Source organism: Choloepus didactylus, chromosome 14 (genome assembly GCF_015220235.1).
Source record: "Choloepus didactylus isolate mChoDid1 chromosome 14, mChoDid1.pri, whole genome shotgun sequence".
Lineage (NCBI taxonomy): Eukaryota > Metazoa > Chordata > Mammalia > Pilosa > Megalonychidae > Choloepus > Choloepus didactylus.
Genome location: NC_051320.1, coordinates 39,085,824 through 39,113,526, shown reverse-complemented (window position 1 = coordinate 39,113,526; position 27,703 = coordinate 39,085,824). Strand labels below are relative to the sequence as shown.

The 27,703-nt window shown below is 34.0% G+C and overlaps 1 pseudogene; it reads left to right on the top strand.

Annotated features, from left to right (window-relative positions):
- The first annotated feature begins 499 nt into the window (after positions 1-499).
- On the top strand, positions 500-17,440 carry LOC119508828 (annotated as a pseudogene).
- The last annotated feature ends 10,263 nt before the right edge of the window (positions 17,441-27,703 follow it).

The window sequence follows — 27,703 nt, the reverse complement described above, 5'->3', positions numbered from 1 at the left end:
CAGACAAACTATAATGTCAACATATTTCCGTGTTGTATGAACTAGGTAATAGATAGCAAAATAATGTATTATGACTTTATATGTGAATGTGAAAACAATACTTTATTTTGCCTAGTAAATCCTGTGCTAACATATAATAAAAGGTATGAACTGTATATAATCTCACATTAAGTTATTTTTATTTTCATGGTTAATCCTTTGTGTAACAGTATAACAGCTATGTTGCAGGAAAGTCATAGGACCAAGTTTCTCAAAGTTTTGGATTTCGTAAAATTACAAAGGAATATGTAATGTTCATTGCCAACATTTCCTTTTATTAGGTCAAACTATTAAGCAAAACAACTAAGCAAATCAAAGACAAAGAAGGAGGTGAAGGAGGAAGAGGAAAAAGAAAGAAAATAGAGTCAAAGGAAAAAAAATTGTCATTTTACACATTTGTATTGTCACTTAAGAGAATTGTGTGGCATTTTAGGTCCCTTTCTATTTTAGGGGAAGGGAGATGCCCTATAAAGCTTTCTCATTTGGAACTGCTGCTAAGCAACTACAGCCAATATCATTTGTAAGAGAAAACGAAGCTATTCATGACTTCTTAAGCATTAGGTAAGTATTATATTTTATAAATAATTCACAGAAGATCATCACACAAAAACTATTTCTACTGTGAAATTTACTGAAATAAACAGTAGTTTATTTTGTTTTCTGTAAATATAAATGACAAGATTTGGGGGCATTTATTTGTTGATACTTTATAGTACATAATGGTAAGTTACATGCAGAACTTAGAATTGTTTAATATTTGAGAATAAACAAAGAATACTCACATTCCCACCTTAGAAACAGCCCTCCAAAACCAGTATCTGTGACCAATGAGTCTGAAGAATTTCATTTTCTATTGAAGACACAAATCACAAGGAAGGAATTAGGTGGACTAAACATTCTCAGTCCAGAGAGAAAATTTTCTAAGAATGGACTGTTTTTGATAGAAAAGAGATAATAATCATGTAGATGGTAAATGGAAATGTTGAAAGAACTGTTCTCTGTCTCTGGCTATCACCAGAGTGGAGTTTTCTCTTAGGAGAGGATTTATGAAATTGTTCCCTTCCAGCTCTGGACCTGTAAAGGACAATGCTGTAGGCTCCTGTAACGTAATAATAAAAATGATCCAATTCCTTTTTTTAGTTCTGATTTGATGGAGGTAATCAACTTTCTGGTTCGCACATTCTTTTGTAGGGAAAAAAAAAATATACTGACTGCTTGGAATAGGGTTCTAATGACTCAGTTTGAGCTCTCATTAAGAAAAAGTGAATTTATTTAATGTATACCTGACCTTTGAACGTTTTCTGCCTTATAAGATAAAAATCCTGTTTACTGGCATAAAGAAATTACATTTATAAAACACTTGTGAATAGACATTTTTTTTTTTTTGTCAACCCTCACAACAACTAAGATGGAAGTTAGTACCATTATTTCTTGAATTGAGAAAGTTAAGCTGAGGCATTAAGTACTACTTTATAGACACACAATCGGAAGAGCTATAAATTGAACCCACTTCTTTCTGATTTCAAAGTTTATGTTTTGTTTCATATTACACATGCTACCTTCTCGTCATATCTGTGGCATCACTGGCTGTCATCTCTTAATAATAATGATTAAAATGAACAATATACCATTTAATAGCCATTTATTGATTTTTACATATGTGATAATTTTGACTTCAATAAATTGTGAGTTTTTTCAAGGGCAAGAAGCATTCCATATACTTCTGCACTCCCCACAGTGTCCTATGCAGATTAAGGCAAAATTGTCACAATCTAATCTGTACTGATGAACTCTTTGAGAGATTTGCTCTAATTTCAGATGGAAAAAAATAGTTTTAAATAATGTGATTTTACTTAAACACAAACTTATTATTTTATCTTGTTAGGCCAAACAACAAATAATTGTTTTGCCTAAACTTTTCACTAATAAATTGGATATTTTTAGCATCTTTAAATACAATTTATAGAGTGAAAGAAAAAGTCACAGATGGTAATTTATAATGAAAGCCATTTATCATTAAAGGGATAATTACAACTTTGCAGATTTTCATCAACTCCCCCCCTCCAAATTTAGTTTATATTGATTTTTGTTTCAAATAATTTAAAAAAAATTATTCCTGATTTATATACTTTTGAATACTGATCTTAAACCAAAGCCTAATTGCTAAATTTTAGCTTCTGTATTCATCATGTTCACTTAATGCTTCTCATTATTTTTGTCTCTTGTAATCAGGTTCTGTCCAATATTAGCAACTCATCTTACAGATCTGAGGAAATCTCTTGGGATAATTTTTTAGTAGGTAAAGAAAGCCCTTTTCTGAACAATGCCTTAAGAAAACTGACAACAGTCTAATATTTTGCACAAATAATGTAAATATATCAGTACTATTCATAACAACCACAAATATTACAACCTACTAGTGTTGCAAGGGCCTTTCAAGGTCACTTACTACAATTACATGTCTACTGTTTCTGTCCCTTCTTCACAATTGCTAGGCCTTCCTGGTTGAACACTTCTTATATTGGGGATAAAAAAATACTTCCAGTAAATCTAATTATAACAGTATATAATATTACTGGCTATCTCTTGGAGTCCCCAAATAAACATCTTTGTGATTTTTTTTTATGTTTTATTGTTTCCAATCAAATTTAAAAGAAACTGGAAAATATAAGATAAATACACTGGGGTGCTCTTACTAATATTAGAATTTAATTCTAATATTAGAATTTTGGAATTTAATCCAAAATTTGTTTTCATCTTATTTACCTTGTAATGAAAGTGTTAGGCCCATCAAATGTTCATTTTTCCAAATGGAAAAAAAAAAAAAAAAAAAAAAATATCAATCAGTTATGTAACAATCATACAAGGTTGAATCATAGCTTTCTAGCTTATGTTGATACCTGGTCTCTTCTCCTGCTCATTTTAACATCAAGCAAGAAATCTAATTTGCATCAATACAATTTAGAGAAAACATAATTGGGACCACAGACTTGGTATAAAAGCTCTGTGGGAATGATCTAAAGGGTCAAATTTAACTACCTTCTTATCTTTCCCTTTACTCTTCCTTTTAGGGTGTTTGAAGAAGAAGAAAGATATAAGTTCTCTTTGGGCTATGAAATCTACAATGGAATTTCTGATAGGAAAGAGAACCTTATGCTAAGATTTAGAAAATGAGAGTTAAAAAAAAAAAAAAAAGGCCTACTTTTAAAAAAAATCATCTTCTACCAGAGTGATTTGTTTTCTGTGGGCCTTGAACTCTGTTAGAAAGTTTTATACATTTCAGAAGGCAACCTGTGACCAGGATTGATGACCAGGACTGGTTTGCAAACGTTAGAGGTAAAGAATTAAAGGAATATCATCTTGGTTTCCCGTGTTATAAAACTGGCAGGGATTTGGATAAAATGTTCTTAGGGCAATAAGAAAGGATATGTGGCTCCTGTGCCTTATAGTTTATCTTTTCAAAAACCCTAAGTGCAGAGGCAAAATGTTGAAGAGGATGTGGAGTCTAGATGTTCACTATTAGGAAATAAAAGCAACCAGCACCACATATCAGTTTATATGGAATTTTACAGCATTTATCACATTCTATTAGTTATTGGTTATCTAATCTTCCTCACTAGACTGTGAGCTCTTTGTAAGTGAAAACTTTGCTTTGTTCCATTTTTATATGCACTTGTTGACATAAGGTCATCGACTGGAATAAAACTGAACACTCAATGCATTCTACTGCCAAGTGACCATTTATGTCAGTTGAGTATTAGAATCTATCAACTATTTACTTAATTTGCAAAAAAGTAAAGTTGTGTAATACATAAACATGGTATATTCTCATATGTTGTCAACTCTTTAAAATAATAATAGTGCACATATTCCTCTTAGAAGCAATATCAGAGCAATATAACGTTGAAAACAATACTGAACTTAGCTTATTTTCTAGTTGCATTTTTCTTGAATCATAATTTTTCCCCACAAAATGCATTTACTGGAAAAGGAAAAGGACCATTTTACAATTGCTTATACAGATGAAAAGAGACTCTAATATCACACAGCAAGTTAATGATGATGGTTTGTAAACTACTTAGTCTGGACATTTTCCCCTGTGAGATGCTTTATAAATGCTAGGTAGGAAAATGTTCATACCTGACAGAATATCATATATTCAGACTGTAGCTGACACACTGATTACTAGAATTTTGGGGGACTCATTTACTTTAATTACACATGGAAAGTTGAGTGCATTTCCATTGTGTTTTTCATGTTAATATTCATTTAAAGATAGGAAACAAGGTCCCCTGTTCTTGCTGCAAATCATGTAGACCTAGTTTTCCTCTTTAATGAAAGCAGCAATGGGCTCTTTGGACTTCCATTTAATTCTTAGATCCATTTTAAAAATTGAATGTCTTTCCAAAATACATTCAGGGAATGCAAAATTAAAAACACTTAAAATTCTTGGAGTTTTAAAACATCACCACATTTTCTTGGTCCTGACTGAAATGAAGTTTAATTCTCAGTCATTCTCAGATAACAGTTTTGCCTGTAACATTAATCAAGTCACCTTGAATATCTGTCATTTTAACCTGAATATGTATTTCTTAGTAAATTAGAATATTATCACCCAGAGAATGATGTGTATTTGGGGTTATATGATTTTATTCTTTGTTCTTTACAAAATATTCCTAGATCAAGCCTTTACTTTTAAGTAATAGTCTTTAATAGAACATGAAACCATTTATATGGTAGCTTGGTAAAATAGATTATATTATTTTTCTGATTTAACAATAAAGGGACCAAAATCCATTTGAAAGTGAATTTTCCATACCTATGACTGTTTTTCTTTTTGCCAATAAATATATTCTAGCAACATTTTCTTCAGTGATAACATACATTAGATATGATTTTTAATGATTGAACTCATAAAATCTTTAGAGTAGAGTTGAAATGGAAATTAGAGATCACCTAATGAAAAAAATAAATTTTCATAGATTTGTAACTTTCTTAGTGTTATTAGACTGAGTATAGATTCTTCATTTTATTTTTTTGTTTTGCTAAATAATATCATGCTAAAAATGCATGTATTACATGTCAAGCATGATTTTGGAGAGCATTCCCTATGCTTTCTCAGTAGCAAATAAATGAGTGTATGAGTTATCTGGGTTACCTACTGCTGTCATTCCTTCTGGTGTCCTAGAATACCGACCGGTCATCATGGAAACTCAGCTGTGCATTATGATCGTATTTGTTGATTCTTCTCTTATATCATCTAATTCCACAGAACAATCCATTAAACTACTTTTTCCTGGTGGCAGTTAAGTTTTCAGTGTATGAGTACTACTTTCTCCAAAGCTTTTGAGATATTTGTGTTCTAAGTATTTAACAAGCCTGTTTAGCAATCACTTCATAAAGCAGTTCTCCTATGAGGACTGAAGAGCAAAACATCCTGAAGGAAATATCAGACTGCACAGATGTTAAGAGACTCTTGATTATCATTTTATGTTTGGAAAATTTGCGTACATTAAGGCTTCTAAAAATTAAAATGATTTCCCCTTTAATCACTTCTATTCTCCATTTAAACACTTATTTATGACTGTGGTTTTAGTGTTTTCTTATGGTACATTATATAGTTGCTCCTATGTCAGCCAGCATTGCTCTGAATATTTATAATAAAACATATGAAGAGAGCTTTACCAAAGGAGTAATTAAAAAAAGGAAACAGGAATTTAAAAAAAAAAAATGGAAATCTTCCAACAAGGGGATATGAAATGGTAAACTGTGTTTGGGACCTAGCCATGCATTCAAGGGCCCATACTCTCTTCCAAGATACCTTCACTCCTCTCTCCCTTTCTGGCCACTAGTAAGAGATTTGTGTTTTCTCCAAAGCTCATTTTCTTTTAACTCACCTCCTCAGGTTCAGCATTCAAATAGTTTACATTCTAATGTTGGTGGTTTGTAGGGAATATTCTTGGGAAATTTTATCCATTGTCTTCTGGAGACTATGTAGTCTAATTCATAAATGATACTAAGCAGGTCTCACATATCAGAGAAGAATAAATTTGAGGGCAGAGTATTATACATCATGAAAAAAGGCTTAATTCAACTAATCATAAACTGTATCTAAATAAGTAGACTTTTGAATTAGTAACAATGGATTTTAAATTTGTGTCTGGGTGGAGGTCAGGTGTGATGCAATGGGAAACTGGAGCCATAATACATAAGGAAAGATAGTTTGGTATTGATAGGTCCCAGAGAGAGGGACTCCACCAGGGATTATTGGGAAGTGCCATCGGCTGGGGTGGTTCAACCAGCAAGAGGGAATCACAGGAGCAGAGCAAGAGGCAACCGTGGGCTGGTGCTTTTACTGTGGCCCAAGGGTGGAGGCTAGAAGATTTCCAGTAGGAGTCAAACATCAGTGAATTTAAAGGATACGCATGGAAAGGGAAAGGGACTGGGGGTCCCAGGGTGATGGGGATGGTTAGATTATTATTTGGGGTCAGCTGTTTGTTTTGGGTTAGCTATGTGGGTGGTGGCCCCACAAGTAGGTTTGGGCTCTGGGGGAGTTTATGCCCCAGGCCTGGAAAGCTGCTTATTAACTAGGCCAAAGGCCAGTGTTGAGACAAACGGCTTAGCCAAGGTAAGATGGATGCAGATGCAGCACACAAAAAAGTTTGATAGTTATGACACTGTCCTAGCATATCTTAGCGGCAGTCTTAAATTACAAAATTTTAAAGATCAGTTTTATCAAATTTTAAAAATAAAATAAAGAGCTCTGCTTCTTTGAATTTATTCCTTTTAATTTTCATGGCCAGAACTAATTCAGAACTGGACTTCATTCCTTTCCCTCCCTCCCTCTCTCTCTCCCTGCTTTGTTTGATTGTTTGTTTAATTTGTTTTGTCATTCTTGTTTTTGTTTGTTAGCTGGTGTTTAACTTCAGGAACAGAGAGTTGATGATCACACTTTTTAATTGATGACAAATTATTGAATGGTTTGTTTATTTTTTTCTTTGTTCTCTCTGAGGAGTTTCACAAATTGTTTTTTCTATTTAACTGAATTTTTCAGTTTCAAAAATCCATATGCAACAACCCAATGTATTTGGAAAATTTGCATTCTGGGTTTACAAAAAACATATAGTATTGTTGTTAAGTATTCACTTTTTTAAAAATTGTTTTTTTTATTAGAGAAATTTGGGTTTATAAAACAATCATGCATAAAATTATGCATTTACCTTTAAAGTAAAAGAATACATATACAGATGAGCACAAATCATACATATATATGATTTGGAACTCGGTATATATGTATAAATTTTTATATATATGGTCATAAATATATTCTTGCTTGATACATATACATATAGCTAGGTATGTTTGCATAAATATATAAGTATCTTGAAGAATTTTCACAAGGTGAAGCCCCTATATCTACTACCCCGGTCAAGAAAGATAATATTAACTGAACTCAGAAGATCCTTGCATTCCCTCTTCAGTCAATATCCTCCCAAATTAACCACTATGCTGGTATTTATTGTCATAAATTAGTTTTTCCTGTTTTAGAACTTTACATAAATGTACTCATTTTGTGTCTGGGTCTCTATGCATGTATTTATAGTTCATTCATTCTCATTTTGCTGTATAGAATTTCCTTTCATGAATATAACAATTAGTCTATGCATTCTAATTCAAGGCATTTCAATTTTCTCAGTTTTTCAGCTATTACAAATATTCTGAGAACACTTTTTGGTCACAATATGTATGTATTTGAGGGCAGATGGTTCCTACGGATGGAATTTCTGAATTATAATATTTATATATTCAGCTTCAGTAAGTGATGTCAAATAGTTATTTAGAATATTTGTACTGAATTCTTTCCCATGAGGAGAGCATGAGAGTTCAAATTTCTCCACATCTATAACAGCACCTAGTATAGCATGTCTTTTTTTTTGTTAAGCATTCTGGTGAGTATACTTGTATACACACACACACACACACACACACACACACACACACACACCATCTATTTATACATTATAAATATATGTATACAAACATGCGTACATATTATATTTTGATTTGGTTTCATTTAAAATTTTCTGTTCATTCTGTGTAAATAATATAAATTATCTGCTGGAATATGGACACTATTAAATGTTACAGAATGAAGGAATCCATTCATTATAACAAAACACAACTTTACACAGGGTCTGCAGAAGATCTTGGGGCACATTTAAAAGTTAACACATAATTGAAAAAACAAACAAACTACAATTCACATTTAGAGGGGAATTTGTTCTTTTTTAAGACACATTACTATTGGACAGTACTTTACTATTTTAGAGTTTATGTTATTTGTTATCTTGAAATATATGTATTTTAAGCATACTAATTCAATGTGTGAAAAATGTATATACCCATGAATCCACAGTCAAATTTTCAGTAACCATTTCAATGATCACAGAAAGTTTGTCTCCTTTTAGTCAATCCCTGTCCTTCACAGGCATAAAGCTTTCTCATTTTTATCACCATAGGTTAGATTTTCGTAATTTTGAACTTCATATACATGAAATCATAAAGTACATAATATGTTCATTCTTGTGCCTGGCTTCCTTCACCCAACATAATGTCTTTGAGATTCATCACTTTGCATATATTAATAGTTATTTTTTTTTAAATTGCTAAGCAGTATTATTATTCTACCATATAAACAGTACATTAATTTATACTATAATTCTATGTATAAATGATATACTGTTCTGTTGATGAACACTTAAGTTGTTTCTGGTACAGGACTATGATTAATGAAGCTGATATAAAAATACTTACGTAATATATACTTTTCCCTTGAATAAATATCTAGGAGTAAAATTGCTAGCTTCTAGGGTATGTATATTTTTAACATCTAAGAAAGAACAAAACTTCCAAAAGGAATGCAGCATTTTTTGCACTCCCACCAGCAATGTATGACAGTTCTAGTTGTGCTATATAATGATATGGAACTAAACTAAAACAAGTACACATTGCCAGAATATTGTCCTAAATTGTTTAAGTTAAATGTTTTAGTTAAAGTTATAATCCTGCCATTTCCTTCCACCTGTTCTTAAGGAAAAAATGTTTTAAATAATTTGACTACGAGTAGATGATATCTGCTGTTTAAGGATTTAAGAGGGTAGAACGTTCCAGCACATGTTCCCTAGCATACTTCCCTGAAGCCAGCTCCTGGTCAGTTCATTCGGTTGAAAAAGCAGCTTGTGTTTTGCAGAACCCAGCAGAAAAAGTGATAAAAGTTTTCTTGGGTCATGGTTTCAGAGACAAGTCTTGCTTTCTTCTGGGGTCAGTTTTTTCTGCCTGGCAGGCAATCTTTGGGCTCCCTTGGCTTTCTTCACACGCAATGCAATGCACGTGGTTGTGTCCTGTCCTATCTCTTCCCGGTTGTACTGACATCCAGTTTCTGACTGCTCCTTGTGGCTTTTCAATCTGTGTCCAATTTTCCAATTTCCTTTGTTTATAAGGACTTTAGCCATATTGGATTAAGGCCCATACTCATTTAATTTCTGACAATTTGCAAATGGTTCACAGCGACAGAACCAGCAGCTGGGACCTGAAAATGCGTTTTGGGTGGGCATGATTCAATCTCCAACAACCCTTGTAAAGCTATATCAAATACTTTTGTATACATTTCTGGTGGGAATGTGAATACCTCCAGGCTTTTTCAAAACAATATACACATACATCTGAATATTTTAAATACATAAATCCCATTGACCTATCAATGATACTTTTAGAAAAATACTCATAAATAAAAATCCTTGTTTTTTTTTCATACTTTGGTATCGTACTGGTGGATTCCTTAGAAGTGAGCACAGATACTGGTCTAGGTTTTGGCCATGGCAGCAGCAGTTTCTGGCTTCCTATCAGACATATGAGAGACCTTCTTTGTGTGTGTGTGTAGAGGAGGAGTGTTGTCTGTTAAATTTTTTTTTTCTTTTCTCTTTTTTTCTTTATTCCTTTCCCTTCCTTCCTTCCTTCCTTCCATCCTCCCTCCCCCCCTCCCCCCACTCCCCTCCCCTCTCCTTCCCTTCCCTCTCCCATTCTTGCTCCGGCAGACTGAGGAGTGGGAGCACTACATTTCCAGAGTGGCCACAACATAATTCTCAGACTGTCCAATTCTGAACAAAAAAAAAAATTACAAAACCTCCAAGGAGACAGGAGAGCATGCCCCAGTCAGAATTAAAAGAACTAAACAGAAACTATTCTGACGGAAGCCATCATAATCAATGGTGAAAGACTTAAAACTTCTTCCTAAGATCAGCAACAAGACAAGGATGCCCACTTTCACCACTGCTATTCAATATTGCACTAGAAGTTCTAGGCAGAGCAACTAGGCAAGAAAATGAAGTAAAAATCATCAAATTGTAAAGGAATAAGTAAAACTATCTCTATTTACAAATTACATGATTTTACTTATAGAAAATCCAAAGGAACCCACAAGAAAACTATTAGAACTAATAAACAAGTTCAGCAAAGTGGCAAGGCACAAAATTGACACTCAAAAATCAATTGTGTTGCTATATACCAATATTACATGACCTGAAGAGGAAATTAAGAAAAAATCTATTTACAATAGCATCTAAAAGAATAAAATTATCTAGGAATAAATTTAATCAAAGATGTAAAAGACTTGTACACTGAAAACTACTAAGCACTGGTGAAAGAAATTAAAGATCTAAATAAATGGGAAGATATTCCATGCTCATGGATTGGAAAAATTAATATTTTTAAGATGTCAGTATTACATAAAGCAATCCATGGATTCAATGCAATCCCTATAAAGATTCCAGCAATTGGTTTTGCAGAAATGGAAAACTGATCCTCAAATTCATATGGAATTGCAAGGGGCCCAGAAAGCCAAAATAATTTTGAAAAAGAAAAACAGAGTTGGAGGACTCAAATTTCCTGATTTCATATTGTGAAACAAAGCTACAGTAATCAAAATAGTGTGATAATGTTATAAAGGTAGATGACTAGACTGATGGAACAGAATTGAAATTCCAGAAATAGACCCCAAAATATATGGCCAATTCATTTTTTTAAAATTTTTTATGTAATTTTATTTAGATATATTCACATACCATACAGTCATCCAAAGTATGCAATCAGTTGTTCACAGTACCATTATATAGTTGTGCATTCATCACCACAATTAATTTTTTTAATTAAATTCAGGTTTATTGATATAGTCACATACCATACAATCATCCGTGGTGTACAATCAACTGTTCACAGTACCATCATATAGTTGTGCATTCATCACCCCAATCTATTTTTTTTAATATATTTATTTTATTTTATTTTAAACTCTGTGAGCATTATGAACAAATAAATGATGATAGTTCCCTCTTTGCCTTGACTACTGGGAAGCTCAGAGTTGAATTACAGTCCATCTGTAGCAAGCATACAAGACTTCATGACACTTATTTTCTCTGCAAACCTTATACTTGACTTGGTTTCATTTTTCTTATCATAATCTTCTCTTTCCTTATTTTCCTTATCCTCATTTCTTTATTTATTTTTTTGTTTTGTTTTGTTTTGTTTAATTCATTTTATTGAGATATATTCACATACCACGCAGTCATACAAAACAAATCGTACATTTGCCAATCTATTTTTGAACATTTCCTTTATACCAGAAAGAATCAGAATAAGAAAAAAAATAAAAGTAAAAAAGAACACCCAAATCATTCCCCTCATCCCACCCTATTTTTCTTTTATTTTTTGTCCCTATTTTTCTACTAATCCATCCATACACTGGATAACGGGAGTGTGATCCACAAGGTTTTCACAATCACACTGTCACGCCTTGTAAGCTACATTGTTATACAATCGTCTTCAAGAGTCAAAGCTACTGGGTTGGAGTTTGATAGTTTTAGGTATTTACTTCTAGCAATACCAATACATTAAAACCTAAAATGTGTTATCTATATAGTGCGTAGAAGTGTCCACCAGAGTGACCTTCTGACTCCATTTGAAATCTCTCAGCCAGTGATACTTTATTTCGTTTCATTTCACATCCCCCTTTTAGTCAAGAAGAGGTTCTCAATCCCACAATGCTGGGTCCAGATTCATCCCCAGGACTCATATCCTGCAATACCAAAGGAGATTTACACCCCTGGGAGTCAGTTCCCATGTAGGGAGGGAGGACAGTGAGTTCACCTGCTGAGTTGTCTTAGCTAGAGAGAAAAGGCCACATCTGAGTCACAAAGACAACAAAGAGGTACTCAGGGGGAGACTCTTAGGCACAATTATAAGTAGGTTTAGCCTCTCCTTTGTAGTAAGGGCAAGCCCCAAGATAGAGGGCTCAGCATGTCAGGCCGTCAGTCCTCAACATCTGTGAGAACATCAGCAACAATCCAGGTGAGGAAGTCCAACACTTCTGCATTTTTCCCCAGCTCCTCAGGGGGTCCCTACATGTATATTTTTATTCTCTGCCCAAATTACTTTGGGATGTGTCGCTCTTTCACACTAACCTATACAAACCTTACCAGCTCTAACTTCCTATTCAAAGTTCCATGTCATTATGGTGTTTGAACAAAGTGACTGTAGAAGTTATATTGTTTAGGAAATATAGATCCTGGACCAACTAAACATTTCTTCCCCTGGTCTCACATGGAAGTTGAAGTTTTAAAACACAGTTAGTTTCAACCTTTACCCTTTGACGGCCAATTGATTTTTAACAATGGTGCCAAGTCCACCCACTGGGGGAAGAATAGTCTCTTCAACAATGGTGTTGGGAAAGCTGGATATCTACATGCAAAGAAATGAAGTTAGATTCCTACCTCACACCATTTACATAAATCAAGTAAAAATTGATCAAGGACATGAATAATGAGGCTAAAATCATAAAAAATTTTTAGAATATAACATAGGGGAAGATCTTCAAGACCTGGGATTTGGAAGTATATTCTTAGATATGACACCAAAAGCATGAGCAATAAAGGAAATTAAATATACATTTGACTTCATCAAAATTTTAAAAAAATTGTGCATGAACTGAAATTATCAAGAAAGTAAAATGACATACTATAGAATGGGAGAAGTGAGTTGCAAGCCATATATTGGATAAGGGCTTAATATCAAGAATATATAAACACAGAGGAACTAAGATGGCGGCATAGAGAGGCGTGGAAGCTAAGTAGTCCCCCTGGAACAACTAAAAAAAAACAGAAACAACTAGTAAATAATCCAGAATAACTGCAGGGGGACAAACGTGACCATCCACTCATCATACACCAACCTGAATTGGGAGGAATGCCCGAGATCACAGCATAAAATCTGTAAGTAAGAACTGCGGATCCAAATCAGGAGACCCCTCCCCCACAGCCCAAGCTACAAAGCCTCGTGGTGCCAGAGAGGAGCTTTCGCCGAGCAAGTGAATATAGCTCAGCTGAGCTCCAACTGGGGTTTTAAGTAGCGAGTGTGAACTGCTCACTACGAGATACAAATCCCCAACAAGTAGACAGAGGCTTTGGGTGGCGACTGACCTTGGAGGGCTGGAGGGTCGCCTCAGACTAGCTGTGTTCCTTTTTTGATTCGGTGGAGAAAGCCTCAGCCATTTTCAGTTCCCAGTTCTGTGACCCAGACAAGGGTAGAGAACAGGCAGAGAGAGACCACTGAAATGCTAATGACCTCCCCCTAGGTAGTCTATCTTCTCTAAGAGGAAAGGGGTGGGGCCCAGCTTATACTACCTGCCTTTCATTCAGAACTTGGGGAAAAAGAGCCACACCTCCTTACACCAGTCAAGAATTATAGGCTAACAGGCGCCACCTGCTGGGCAGAAAAGCACAGTGACTGGAGGCATCAGAGGGTGTACCAAGTTTCTAAGACACACCCTCAGGGAAACCAGATACTGAATATTTCTTCCTTCTGGGACCTTAGCCCATTCTGGTCTGGGGAGGCCTGATTGGGGTAACCAAGGAAACCATGCCTAGACAACAGAAAACTACAACCTACACCAAGAAAAATGAGGTCAGGGGAACAAACTTGCACTTCAACTATGATACAGGAATTGAAACAACTAATAATAACTGAATTCAAAAAGTTTAGGGAAGATATGGCAAAAGAGATGAACCATATAATGAAAACACAGAACGTACATATGGTAGAAATTGAAAGTTCAAAAAACCAACTGCTGGAATCTATGGAAATGAAAGGCACAACACAAGAGATGAAAGACACACTGGAAACATACAACAGCAGATCTCAAGAGGCAGAAGAAAACACTCAGGAACTGGAGAACAAGGCACCTGAAAGCCTACACACAAAAGAACAGATAGAGAAAAGAATGGAAAAATATGAGCATCATCTCTGGGAACTTAAAGACAAAACGAAAAGCAAGAATTTATGTGTCATTGGTGTCCCAGAAGGAGAAGAGAAGGGAAAAGGGGCAGAAGCAATAATAGAGGAAATAATCAATGAAAATTTCCCATCTCTTATGAAAGACATAAAATTACGGATCCAAGAAGCACAGCATACCCCAAACAGAATAGATCTGAATAGGCCTATGCCAAGACGCTTAGTAATCAGATTATCAAACATCAAAGACAAAGAGAGAATCCTGAAAGCAGCAGGAGAGAAATGATCCATCACATACAGAGGAAGCTTGATAAGACTATGTATGGATTTCTCAATAGTAACCATGGAGGCAGGAAGGAAGTGGGGTGATATATTTAAGATACTGAAAGAGAAAAACCACCAACCAAGAATCCTGTATCCGGCAAAGCTGTCCTTCAGATATGAGGGAGAGCTTAAAATATTCTCTGACAAACAGACAATGACTGAGTTTGTGAACAAGATACCTGCTCTACAGGGAACACTAAAGGAAGCACTGCAGACAGGAAGGAAAAGACAGGAGTGAGAGGTTTGGAAAACAATTTTGGGAGATAGTAGCACAGCAATGTAAGTACATTGAACAAAGGTGAGTGTGAATATGGGTGAAAGAGAAAGGCTGGGATCATGTGGGACAACAGAACAAAAGACAAACGATAAAGACTGGGATTGTGTAACTCAGGGAAAACTAGGATGCTCAACGATTGTAGTAAAAGGTATAAATATGTTTTTACATGAGGTAGAACAAATGAGTGTCAACATTGCAAGGTGTTAAAAATAGGGTGGGATTGGGGGGAAAATACAATCAATGCAAACTAGAGGCTAGAATTAACAGAAACATTGTATTATGCTTCCTTTAATGTAACAAAAGCAATATACCAAAGCTAAATGCAAATGGGGGGATGGGGAACAGGGGAAGGGTATGGGACTCCAGGCATTGGTGATGTTGTCTGACTCTTTATTCTACTTTAAGTTAATGCTGTCTTTCCTTTTGTCACCTTCTAGCTATCAAGTTTTTGTTTGTTTGTTTTTCTCTCTTTCTCTTGCCTTTTTGTTTTGCTTCTCTGCCTTCTTTGACTCTTCCTCTGTCTTTGTGGAAGAAATGTCCTTATATAGAGAGTGGCGATGGTGCTTGATACATACATATACATATGTGACTATACGGGGAACCAACGATTGTTTACTTAGGACAGAATGTATAGTATTTGAACAAAACCATCTTAAAAGAAATGGGTTGATGAAGAAATCTTAAGGGCACTATATTGAGTGAAATAAGACAGACACATAAAGGCAAATATTGCAGGGTCTCACTGATATAAACTAATTATAATATGTAAACTCATAGACATGAAATATAAGTTACCAGGATATAGAATGAGGGTAAAGAATGGGGAGCGGTTGCTTATTATGAGCAGAATGTTCAACTAGGGTGAACTTAAATATTTGGAAATGGACAGGGGTGATGGTAGCAAGTAATGAAAATAACTAACAGTGCTAAAAGGTGTGTAAAGGTGGTAGAAAGGGTAAGCTCAGAGTCACGCATGTCACCAGAAGGAAAGTTGGAGGTCAAAAGATGGGAATGTATAAAACAGTGAATCTTGTGGTGGACAATGTCCATGATTAACTATACAAATATTAGAAATCTCTCTCACAAACTAGAACAAATGTATGTCACTATAACTAGAGGTTAATAGTAGAGAGACATATAGGGAAAAAATATATACCTATTGCAAACTATATACTACAGTTAGTAGTATTTTAACATTCTTTCATCAACAGTAACAAATGTACTATACCAAAAGTATGAATCAATAATGGAGGGGTGGGCATGGTTAGGGGTATGGGAGGATGTGAGTTTCCTTTTTTTGTCTTTGTTTCTTTTCTGGAGTAGTGAAAATGTTCTAAAAATTGGAAAAAAATAATTGTGTTGATGGGTGCACAGTTGTATGGTGGTGCCGCGGGCAATTGATTGTACACTTTGGATCTTTGAATAGTTGTATGGTATCTTAACAATCTCAATAAAAAAAAAAAAGAAAAAAAAAAAAGAATATATAAACTTACCCTAAAGCAGGTGAGAAGTAAGAGAATGGGCATCCCAGCAGAGGGGACAACAGGAAGTAAGTCACAGAAGTGAAGAATGGCTTGGGCAGGAACATAAGCCAACAGGTGTGGTGAAATCAGCAGGATAGGAGGATTATTTTGATGTGAGAGTATTTATGACCACTGGTTCATCACCCTTTTCAACATTATCTATATGTCACTGCCTGTTTTAACCATGGGGGTTTATATGAACCTGGACAGCTGAATCTGCTCTTCAACAAGAGTAAATTTTTCATCTGTGTGGCACATGGAATCTACACCTCATTAGCTCTTTTCTTCATCCCCTATAGGGCCTTCTATGATGTGGCTGGGGAAGATGGGCAGCACATTGCTGACTACAAGTCTTTCGCAGTTACCATGACCATTTCGTTGGTCATTGTGCTCAGTGTGCAGATAGCCTTGGATACTAGTTACTGGACTGTCATTAATCACATCTTCATCTAGGGTAGCATTGCCACTTATTTCTGCGTTTTATTTGCAATGCACAGTAAAGGCTTCTTTGGCATCTTCCCAAACCTGTTTCCATTTGTTGGAAATGCACACCATTCCTTAACAGAGAAGTTAATGTGACTTGTTCTTTTAAAGACCGTGACTTCAGTTATGCCAGTGGTGGCATTCAGATTTTTGAAAGTGGATTTATACCCAACCCTGAGTGACCAGATCCACCAGTGGCAGAAGACTCCAAAGAAGGCAAGGCCTCCAAGAAGCCAAAGGCCTCAAGCCCACGGATCAAGCTCAAGAAGATCTGGATATGCTTTTGCTCACCAAGAGGGCTATGGAGAGCTTATCATATCTGGAAAAGTATGTGAACTAAAAATCCACACCCATCATCAGGGTTGGGAAAGACACTAGCTGGATTGAAAATTTATGTAAGGAAACCACAGATACAGTGAACAGCTTAGCTGAGATAAAAACAGTGAAACTATGAGTCAAAATGAATAAATTCATCTGGCTCCAGAGGTTGGGATCAGGGGTTAAGAGTGGGGCAACTTGCCTCATTTCACTTATAACTCAAACAGCTGCCAGAGCTCCCAAGAAGACCAGGTAAAGTGGTCACTATCTAGTTCTTGATTTGATGGGCAAAACCCTCAATTCAAGCACAATACAATAACAATTGACCTTAAACTTTAGAAACTCACTTTTGGAGAAAAATTTGTAAATCTGCATATGTTTCAAGTGGATCTTCAGGTGGATAGAAAAGTACATTCTAAAGGCTATATAGCCCAGCTGAAAATCATGCTTGTTGACAGATGAGCACATGTGTATGTAACAACAGCCCTTTTCAAGAAACGCTTTGAAGATTTAAAAATGTGCACCAAGGTGCCTTCCGACTAAGGGCAGCTTGTCACTCTCCAGTCTTAATGTCTACCTAGCTGTTCAGTCAGGACAACACATCCCTCTCTGGAGAATAGAAACACGTTGGTGTTCCTCATTTTTCTATCAGTATATGTCTAGGGAAAGAGTAAACTGAGCATCTTTAAAGTAGTGTAGGCTGGTAATTTGGTTGAATTTATTAAAGAAGCTCTCAAACTGTCATTTATGGACGTGCTCATGAAATCAAAGAAAGGCTCTCTAATGCTTATTCTAAATTATTTTCAGTGACTTTTGTAACATTCTCAGTAGAATTTCTTTTGTGTCATCCAGAACCATTAATAGAATCGGCAAAGCATTGGAATTTGTATTCCCTGTAGTCTATGGTCCAAGACTTTTGACATTTCCAATTTTAGAAAGTTAAGGTTTGAAACCAAACAAATTAATAAACTATCTCTTTAATTACTGTTTAAATACTCAGATTTGGATCATTTAGAGTTAGTTGCTTTTGATACCCAGCTGCCATGTTTATAATTCAAACATATAAACATATGTAAATGAGGTTAATTTTTTGGAGATGTTCCAACCCAAATTTTAAGTCCACATGTGAATCACTAGTGTATTTCCTGTAAAACGATTCAGGCAAAGTTATGCTCCACCACCAGCTCTGTCCATTATTACCTCTGAAACCTTGGATAAGTGATGCACCTTCTCTGCATCTCAGTTTCTTCCTCAGTAAGAGATATGCTCTCTCCCTCACATGGTAGTTTGAGGACTGTCAAAGCACAAATTCTCAAATCATTAAAAATGTAATTCTCATATGAATAGATGATGAGTTAAGTTTCATTTAACTCATCCTCAAAATAATGGAGCAATTTGAAGAGAATGTAAAGAAGTGGAATTTAAGGAATCAGGAGGGAAGGCCATAATGAAATAAGATTGCTAAGAAAGATATAAAACTGGTTACTATAACTTTTGAAGTAAATTTCTTTACTAGAGACCAAAAATAAATCAGCAGACCTTATCAGTTTTTTACTAGTCAATCCCCAACTTTGCAGGTTCCCAATCTGGCACCTATTGAATTATTAGTTAAAGTAAACATTTCCCAAAAGAGTTCGATGACCCTTGGGTGAGCTTGATGGATAATATACAAGAATGATATTAATAGGTCATATAATTGCCTTTTTTTTTTTTTTTTTTTTTTGCCTTATGGGATAATTTTTCCTGAATAGAATCAAATGAAATGTGTGAAGGAGATGTGTGCTTTAACCACAGTAAATGATCATAGATGTTCCCTCCTCCCCTACGTATCTGCCAAGACTAGCCCAGATGTTAGTTTTCAATGTCTAATTTGTCATTAGCTTCAATATGTTTGCTTGCTTTTTTGTAATATTTTGAAAGATTTGAAACTTTGTGTAAATGTCCTGGCGCTAAAGAAAAAAAAAGAATATATAAAGAACTTTTACAATGCAACAACAAAAAGACAAACCAACAGTTAAACAATGGGTGAAGAACTTGAATTTACATTTCTCCAAAGAAAGATATACAAATGGCCAATAAGCATATGAAAAGATGCTCAATAGCATTAGCCATTAAGGAAATGCAAATCAAAACCACTATGACATATTACTTCACATAGACAGGGATTGCTGTTATTAAGAAAAGAAAAGAACAAGTGTTGGAGAGGATGTAAAATGGTGTAGCCACTATGGAAAACAATATGACAGTTCCTTAAAAAATTAAACAAAGAATTACCGTATGATCTGGTAGTTCCACTTCTAGGTATAAACCCAAAGAAAGTGAAAACAGGATCACAAACAAATACTTGTATAGCAGTGTTTATAGCAGCATTACTCACAGTATTCAAAACCTGGAAACAATCCAAGTGTCCATCAACAAATGAATGGATAAACAAAATGTGGTGCATATATACAATGAAATATTATTCAGCCATAAGAAAGAATGAAGTTCTGAAATCATGCTGTAACATGGAAGAACCTTGAAAACCTTAAGCTCAATGAAATTGCAAGGCACATAAGGTCAAATGCTATATGAAATCACTTATAAGAGATGACTAGAAATAGCAAATTCGTAGAGAGAAAAAGTAGATTACAGGTTACCATGGGATGGAGGCAGGAAGAGTAGAAAGCATTTGTTTGGAAATAGAAATTAAAAAAAACAAAAGGTAGAAAGATTAAGAATGACCTTTTGGAAAACTAAGGAAGCCATAGGATTTTATAAAAATGCCATTAGAGTAAAAGGAGGGAAACAAAAGCAAGCAAACTAAAACCGTGCTTATCATATGCTTATCATAGGATTATATGTACAGGCAGATGAAAATATAATCAAATGGAAATGATTATTTTTTTATGGTGTATTAAGTCTAGGAAAATATTATGTAGCTATAAATATGATGAGCTAGATCTCTTTATATATAATTTCCTGAATGAAATCTATTATATAAAGTTGAGTTTAATATTATACACACAGACATACACACATAAATACTATGTATAGACTAATGAGTATAACATGATCCTATTTTTGAGTAAAAGAACAATCTATTTGTATATTTGTATGTATTTTCTACATGTTTGTATTCACACAGTGGAATTTTGAAAAGATTCATGCCAAAATGTTAATACAGCTTATCAGATCAATGGGAATGGGGAAGTTTTGGGGAGATTATTAAATTTTAAAATAAAATTATGCAATGTTTGACTTGTTAATCAAATAAAAGTCATGTAATTTAATAAAATAGTAAAAGGTTTCAAGAGCATGATAATAAGCAAACCTGAGGGTCCCAGCTTGAAAGATGCAATAATACTAATGGAGGGAACAGAGAAAGCAAAACTGATAATTTGGTAGCTTCTGTCTCTACTGGAAACACAATCATTGTAAGGTGAAAATTGAAGCAAAAAATAATTAAAAATCAAAATAGAACCTGTTTCTATTTACAATCCATAGTGTTCTCCATCCAGACCTAGAAAGATCACATTCAAGGACACTGAAATAACATGCAGATATGATTGTAGCACAAATTTGTCATTCTTCAAGGAAATATAAAAAAATGGAGTCATGCAAATGCTACCCTAATTTCCTAAAAAATTGAGCTAAATTACTAAAATTTTAGGACAGTGAGCTAATCTCTCAGAAAATCACCAAATTGGAGAGAAGGAGATGCTTTGTGAATATCAAGGAATGAAAGTGTTCACCAAGAGTCAGTAGCAAGTTCAAGAAGAAATTATGCCAAATCAGTCTCTTCTTATTTTAAATAAGTTTCCTATTTCACAGATCGGTGTATCTTAAGTTTACTATGTTAATTAGAACAGTCTTTGATAATACCCAAACAAGATGAGATGAAGAATGAACTATGACAAAGTGAAACTGCTGAACAATTTGCTCTTTGGGTGAGTATTGGCTGAAAGAGAGGTCTCAAAGGTGCAAAACTTGGTTATGACTCATTCAGTATTTTTAATGAAAACTTGAATGAGCACATGTCTGCATCATTTTATTTTAAATGGATCTTTCTGCCATTGAAAAATCATGTTCCACATTTGAGGCTAGGATCACAGAGCATATGCTATTAAATGAGATCCAAAGTTTTAAATTCTCTTATGTGAGTGATTGCTTAGCAGTTAGTTTGTTTTAGTTATTTCCATACTTTTTTCCAGAACTGTCTATAGATCCTAGTGGCAAATCCAGCAGTTGATATATTTTAGTATTTTCCTATGTGTGCACTTAATTTGACCAACATTTTCAAGACTATAAAATGGAATTTTGAGTGACTTTTAATAAAGAGGAAAGAGGCTGTTTTTGATACACTTAGATACCATTATCATAGGTTCAGGAATATAATAATAATATCTTGGAGAAGGTTGAACTGAAAATTATAAAGTTTATTAAATAAAATTCAAATGGCCACATTTTATAGAAGAGAGTTAATAAAAACAAACCCAACTTAATTCATTATATTCCATTAAAGTATAGATCTAAAGGTATAACTTATAACATGGTAAAACAGCAACAGGAAACCACCAATATGTCCATAAATAGCAAATTGTGCACATGAATTATGGCACCACAATACAATGTAGTAGTTTTCTACTGTTAAAGCACATGATGTATCTTTATAGGTGTTCATGCTAAAAGATCTCTAAACATATGTTGAAAGGAAGAGACACAAGGTACAGAAAAATTTATAAAATGTGCACCCTTTTGTGCTAAAAACAATAATTATATATGGAAACACATATGCAACACACACATATATATGCTCACACACAGAGATACACTTATATTTGCATAAGATATTTCTGTAATACTGAATATGATAAATAGATTTTTGACACTTGTCATTTCTGAGGAATTAAACTGGAATATGGGGTAGAAGAGAGACTCAATTTTCATTGTATTTCCTTTTGTACAACATGAGTATTTTATAATTATGTGTAATTAAATAAATACAAAATAAACTTAAAGGAATATACAAACTAAATACAAAAATCCTCTCTCAGATCTAATGTAGTACTAAAATTCTGTGATAACATAATAATGAAGTTTTCACTATAGTCAACTTATACAGGTTGAAGCAGTCTTAGAGTATTCATTTCTTATTCCATAAGCCATCATTTCACCCGTGTTCATTTGTAGCCAATTATATTACTCTCAAACCACTGTGAATTTTTAATACAAACCTCTGCCTTTATACAATTTTCTAATCTTTATGAATGTAAAGTGATTCTGATGTTATTTAATTTTACTAATAACCTATAAATGGCTTTCAATTTTTGAAAGCCTCCTTCTCTAATGTAAGGTCACTTTTCAAATCATCAGGACTGTATGCAACGTTGAGTACCCATAAACTTCATTTGTGCTCTTTCTATATTATCACACAGTCATTTTCTTCATCTTCTTTAGTGTAGATAGAGCTAAGTGAAACTTGGGAGATCCAGTAATTATATCCCACCATGTTGTCACTGTGGTAACAATAGCCACTTTATGAGCATGCCTTTTGGACAATGATTAATTCTGGATCTTGGCCTTCTCTGTTATGTGCTGATTGAACTCAAATTTACAAAGACTATCCACAAAATTAATCTTTATATTTAAAAAAAATTTCTAAAAACTTATCTTCATAAATGTATGTGGTAATTTATGAATATTACTTACATCTAGTACTTCAAGTACTTCATAGTAAACTCTAGCTTAAATAGCATATTTATCATATATCATTATTCCACACATAACTTACTTTGAAGATCTCAAGGGAATTCAGATGGAATTGTAGGGGAATAAATGGAAGATATTAACTATTTATATAGCTTTTATAAGACCAATAGAGATTGCCATATTATATTTATTATACATACAATATGATTAAGTATTATTAAATAAGTTAAAGAATACCCCATCTCAAATTTTACCAAGATTTGTGTAACATATTCTGGAGTCTAAATGCAGGCTCCAGAGAGAATAACATTCTTTCCTTCTTAGCCATTTTCTAAGCCTAATTTTGTTATTAGGCATCCAGAAACACAAATAAAATTGTAGAAACCAATAACATAAAAACACATGAAAAAAATAAACTTTATTAATGTTTTTGCAGAAATAAGGAAATACTTCAGTAAATATAAAAAATGAAGTAAATCTGTGGTATAAGGATACACCCAAAAGACATTTATTCATTCATTTGTTCATTCACTGAGGGCCTCCAATGTGCCGGCCTCTTTTCTAGAAACTTGAGATTCAGCAGAATATAAAAACAATTATAGTTATTGCCTTGAGAAACTTAAATCCAATTGAAGTGAAACTGATGGTAAACATAATAAGTAGAATGCATAGTATTTCAGATGTTACAATTTAAATAAAATAGAATGTTCATAAAAAGCTTTTCAAAAGGGTGACATTTTGGCAAAGACCTGAAGAAGGTGAGTGTAATGAGGAAATTTCTCATGTGTTCATATGGGGAATGACTATTCCAGAGAATGGGAACTGAAAATGCAATAGTTCTTGGAATTGCAGAATCAGAAGTATGTCTAGACCTAAATAGTTGGGAAAGAACCAAATAGGCCAATCTGGCTAGAATTCAGTGAGCCAGAAATGCAGGTTCAGAGAGAACTGCTGTGAGGACTTTGGCTTTACTATAAAGAAGCTGCAGAGTCATTTCAGGACTTTGAACAAAGAGCTGCATATGTGACTTACATAAAATCAGGAACATTATGGATGCTTGTTAAGAGTAGAAAGGTGGGAGGGAGGTGGCAAGGAAAATATTTAGGAGGATGTTGTGAAATAATCAGTTCAGAAATGATAATAGTTTGGACCAGGGTGGTAGAGAGAATAGAGTAAGAAGTGGGTAGAATTTGGCTATATTTTGAAGGTAGACCTGACAGAATTTACTGACAGGTTAGATATGAGGCATGAATAAAAGAGACAGACAAGGATGACTCTAAGATTTTTGGTCTAAATAACTGAAAGGATAATATTGCCTTTTCTGAGATGGGGAAGATTGTGGAAAATGCAGAATATTTTGAGGGATTAATCAGCTGTTTGTTGTTTGGAAATATTAAGATATCCAAATGGAGATGTTGAATAGATACCCCAATATAAAAGGCTGGAGTTCAGAGGCAAGGTCAGGGATAGAAGTATAAATTTAGGAGTAGTCAGCAGTTAGATGATATTTAAGTCTCATGACACTGGATGAGGTTGCCAATGCAGTGAGTACAGATGACAAAAGGCACGGAAAATAAAACCACACTCTAGGGGGTTCTGTGAGCAACAGCAAGATGGAGAGGATGTAAGAGGGAGACTGAGAAGGAGAGCACAGAGAAGTAGAAGGACAGCGTAGTTCTCTGTGAGCCAAATGAAGTGTTTCACAAAATGGAAAGTGGTAAATATGTCCAATTTGTTCATTGGTCAAGAAAGATGAAAAATAACAGGAACTATGAGTTTATCAATGTCGAGATAAGATGTTTTAGTATCTCCCTTGTAGATGAGGATATTAAAATTTTGAAAATTGCAAGGTAGCCCGATTGGTCATAGAGCATAATTCTGTAGGCTAAGGCCTTTTGCCTATGCTGTATACTCATAACCACTTCATTTTAGGTGTAACGGACAAAGTTTAAGTAGTAATTTATCAATAGATGTAATAAACCATAAATTTAAGCAGTTTAACCCAGGGAGCAATAATTTAACAAGTGTCCAGTTCAAAATCTGAGTGTTAATATTAGAAAGGGAAGTGAGCAATTCACAGGGATATTTTCTATAATGTCCTAAGCTTTCTCACAAGCCTGCTCTGAATAAAATCTTCATAAATATTTTACGAAGACTGTTTATAGTTCTTCAAAGGATGAATAGAGTCAAACATGACCTCAAACCTTTCATAGCAGAGTTGAAAGACCAATTTTATTTCCTTCTAAGAAAATTATAGACATGGTGAGTATATTAAACAATGTTTAGGAGGAAGAAGAAATGTCCAATCTTATAAGAAATAAGTTGAGACAGATTTTTTTAAAGCACCAATAAAGTAACTTCTGCAACTAGTTGGTGCTCATATTTAGTATATCAGGAAAATAGAACAATAAATTTGGTCATATATTCCATAATAATAGTGCCTCAAGCCATGATGCTGAATATTATTAGTCATGTGTAACATAATGGATACTAAAATAAATGGTGCCAATAATTGAGATCTAGGACGGAATGCAAGGGATATCAATATTGATAGTGCAAGAATAATGGGAGGACTTTACAAAATCACATTTTTAGTAAAGCCAATGTGTGAAATAATTTTCCCTTCGTTTTATTTGAGTATAATCAACTACACAGTGTTTCAGTTCTATGGAGTTGCAATACTAAAGACTTAGGAATATGAAGCTAAATGTATTCATTTTAATCATATACTTTATAAACCAAACTTATGCTTGCAAAAGTTAACAAAAGTTAATCAGAAAACCATTGCCTGAAAAAATTGGTCAACACAGAATTATATTTAAACAAAGTAAACAGCATCATATGTAGGATAATGTGGATAAAGTAATTGTTCCATCATTAAAATTTAATTAGCATATATCTCCACTTCTTAAGTCCATAGTAAACAAAAGTCTTTAACTAGCTCAGGCTTTTACAGCAGTTCCCAAAATGCTAAATGTTTTACAGAATGGGATTTTGTATGTCTGTGCTATAAAGTGCATGTTCTCCAAAATTTCTGGTATGAAAGACATTTGTTTGGGTGCAAAGGAGGCTTAACTTTTATTTCATAGCACCATCTAGCATGCAAGGCATTTTACATGGGAGGAACATTCTTTTTGCTTTTAGCAAACAGGTAAAGGAATATGTTAATCACAGCTACTTCCATCACCCCCCAAAAGACGATAATGCAAAACAACAACAAAAATCTCAAATTAGGCAAGTACAAAATGGAAACACTCCCTCATGCATTTACAAATTGTGGAAAAGATAAAATATATATGGATAGATAGATTCAGAAGAAATACACTGGAGATCCAAATCCCTGATGAACCTCTTATAGGATTTTGGTGTACTCACTTTCTCTGAATCTTATTTTTCTACTCAGAAAGTGGAGATAAAATTAGCTAATTCTCTGATTTGTTATGAGGACCTATTAGGACGTGTGTGAAACTGACCATCACAATGCCTGACTGAAACATGGTGCTCAAGAACTGCACTGAAATAAGAAGCAATTCTGTAGTGATGTGGCTTTCCAAGGTTTCTTTATAAAAAAAGACCCTCTGATCATGTGAGTTTTTGTGTAAGTCTTCCAGAAACACAGATGGAAGTGGTATACCCATATCCCCCCCCCAAAAAAAAAACGACAAAACAAAACAGACAAAAAGCAACATAAAGAAAATCGAAACACCAAAGGAGGAATATGTAATAGTGGAAGAGGAATCTCGAATAGTATTTTCAGCTGTGGGACAGAGCAGGAAAGGACACCACATCATTACATTGTTGAGTAAGGTAAATTTTCTAAGAGAATTCAGTATTAAACTCTCTTAGATAGAGGATCTTTAAAATAAAATTTATTAAATAAAGTGTTAAAGTATCATGTGTCTTGCCTTTCATCTTTACTAATTATTGTTCAAAATTTAGAAACATACTAACTAGAAAAGTGTATTAATTTAAAAATTGGATTTTCTCTCTTGACTTGATAGACAGTAACTTTATAACTTTTTAAAATTTGGTGGAGTTATTTTAAACTAGAAAGGGAATCCACAAACACTAAAATATTATTTTTATTGTACACACACATTTTAAATAATGTTTATTATAGTACTACAAAAATGAGTGTTAGCACTGTGGGGAACCCTGTAACTTAATAAACTGTAGAATAAATCTTGTATCTATATATTTATATTGTTTGATATCAAAAATGCCCTCCACAATACAAGATAAGTCATGTTTCATCATCTCATTTTTATTATGTGAGTACCACATTACTTTAGCATTTATTAATAAGTAGGAAAGAAAAGAGAAAGAAAGAAAAAGAGAGAGAGAAAGAGAGAGGGAGGGAGGGAGGGAGGGAAAGACTCAGAAAGTATGTAGAGTATAAAGAAGGAAAAAATAAAAATTATCCAAGATCACTCATTCCAAAGAAAATTACTATTAATATGTCAGTGGATTTCCTGTCTCTCTTTTTCAGTCATACTCTGCATAGAACTTTGTTTTATATATTTACACAGAAAAGTGTAAACATGATTAAAATATTATTAGCTATTTAGATTTTATAGCTATTTCCTTATTTAAAAAGACATATTTGTACAAAAAACTTTGCATTCACTCTATTATTGTTTATCCATTTTTTTCATCATATATTGTTTGAGTAGTGCTAGGTGATTGTGTTGTTTTTAAGCTGTATGTA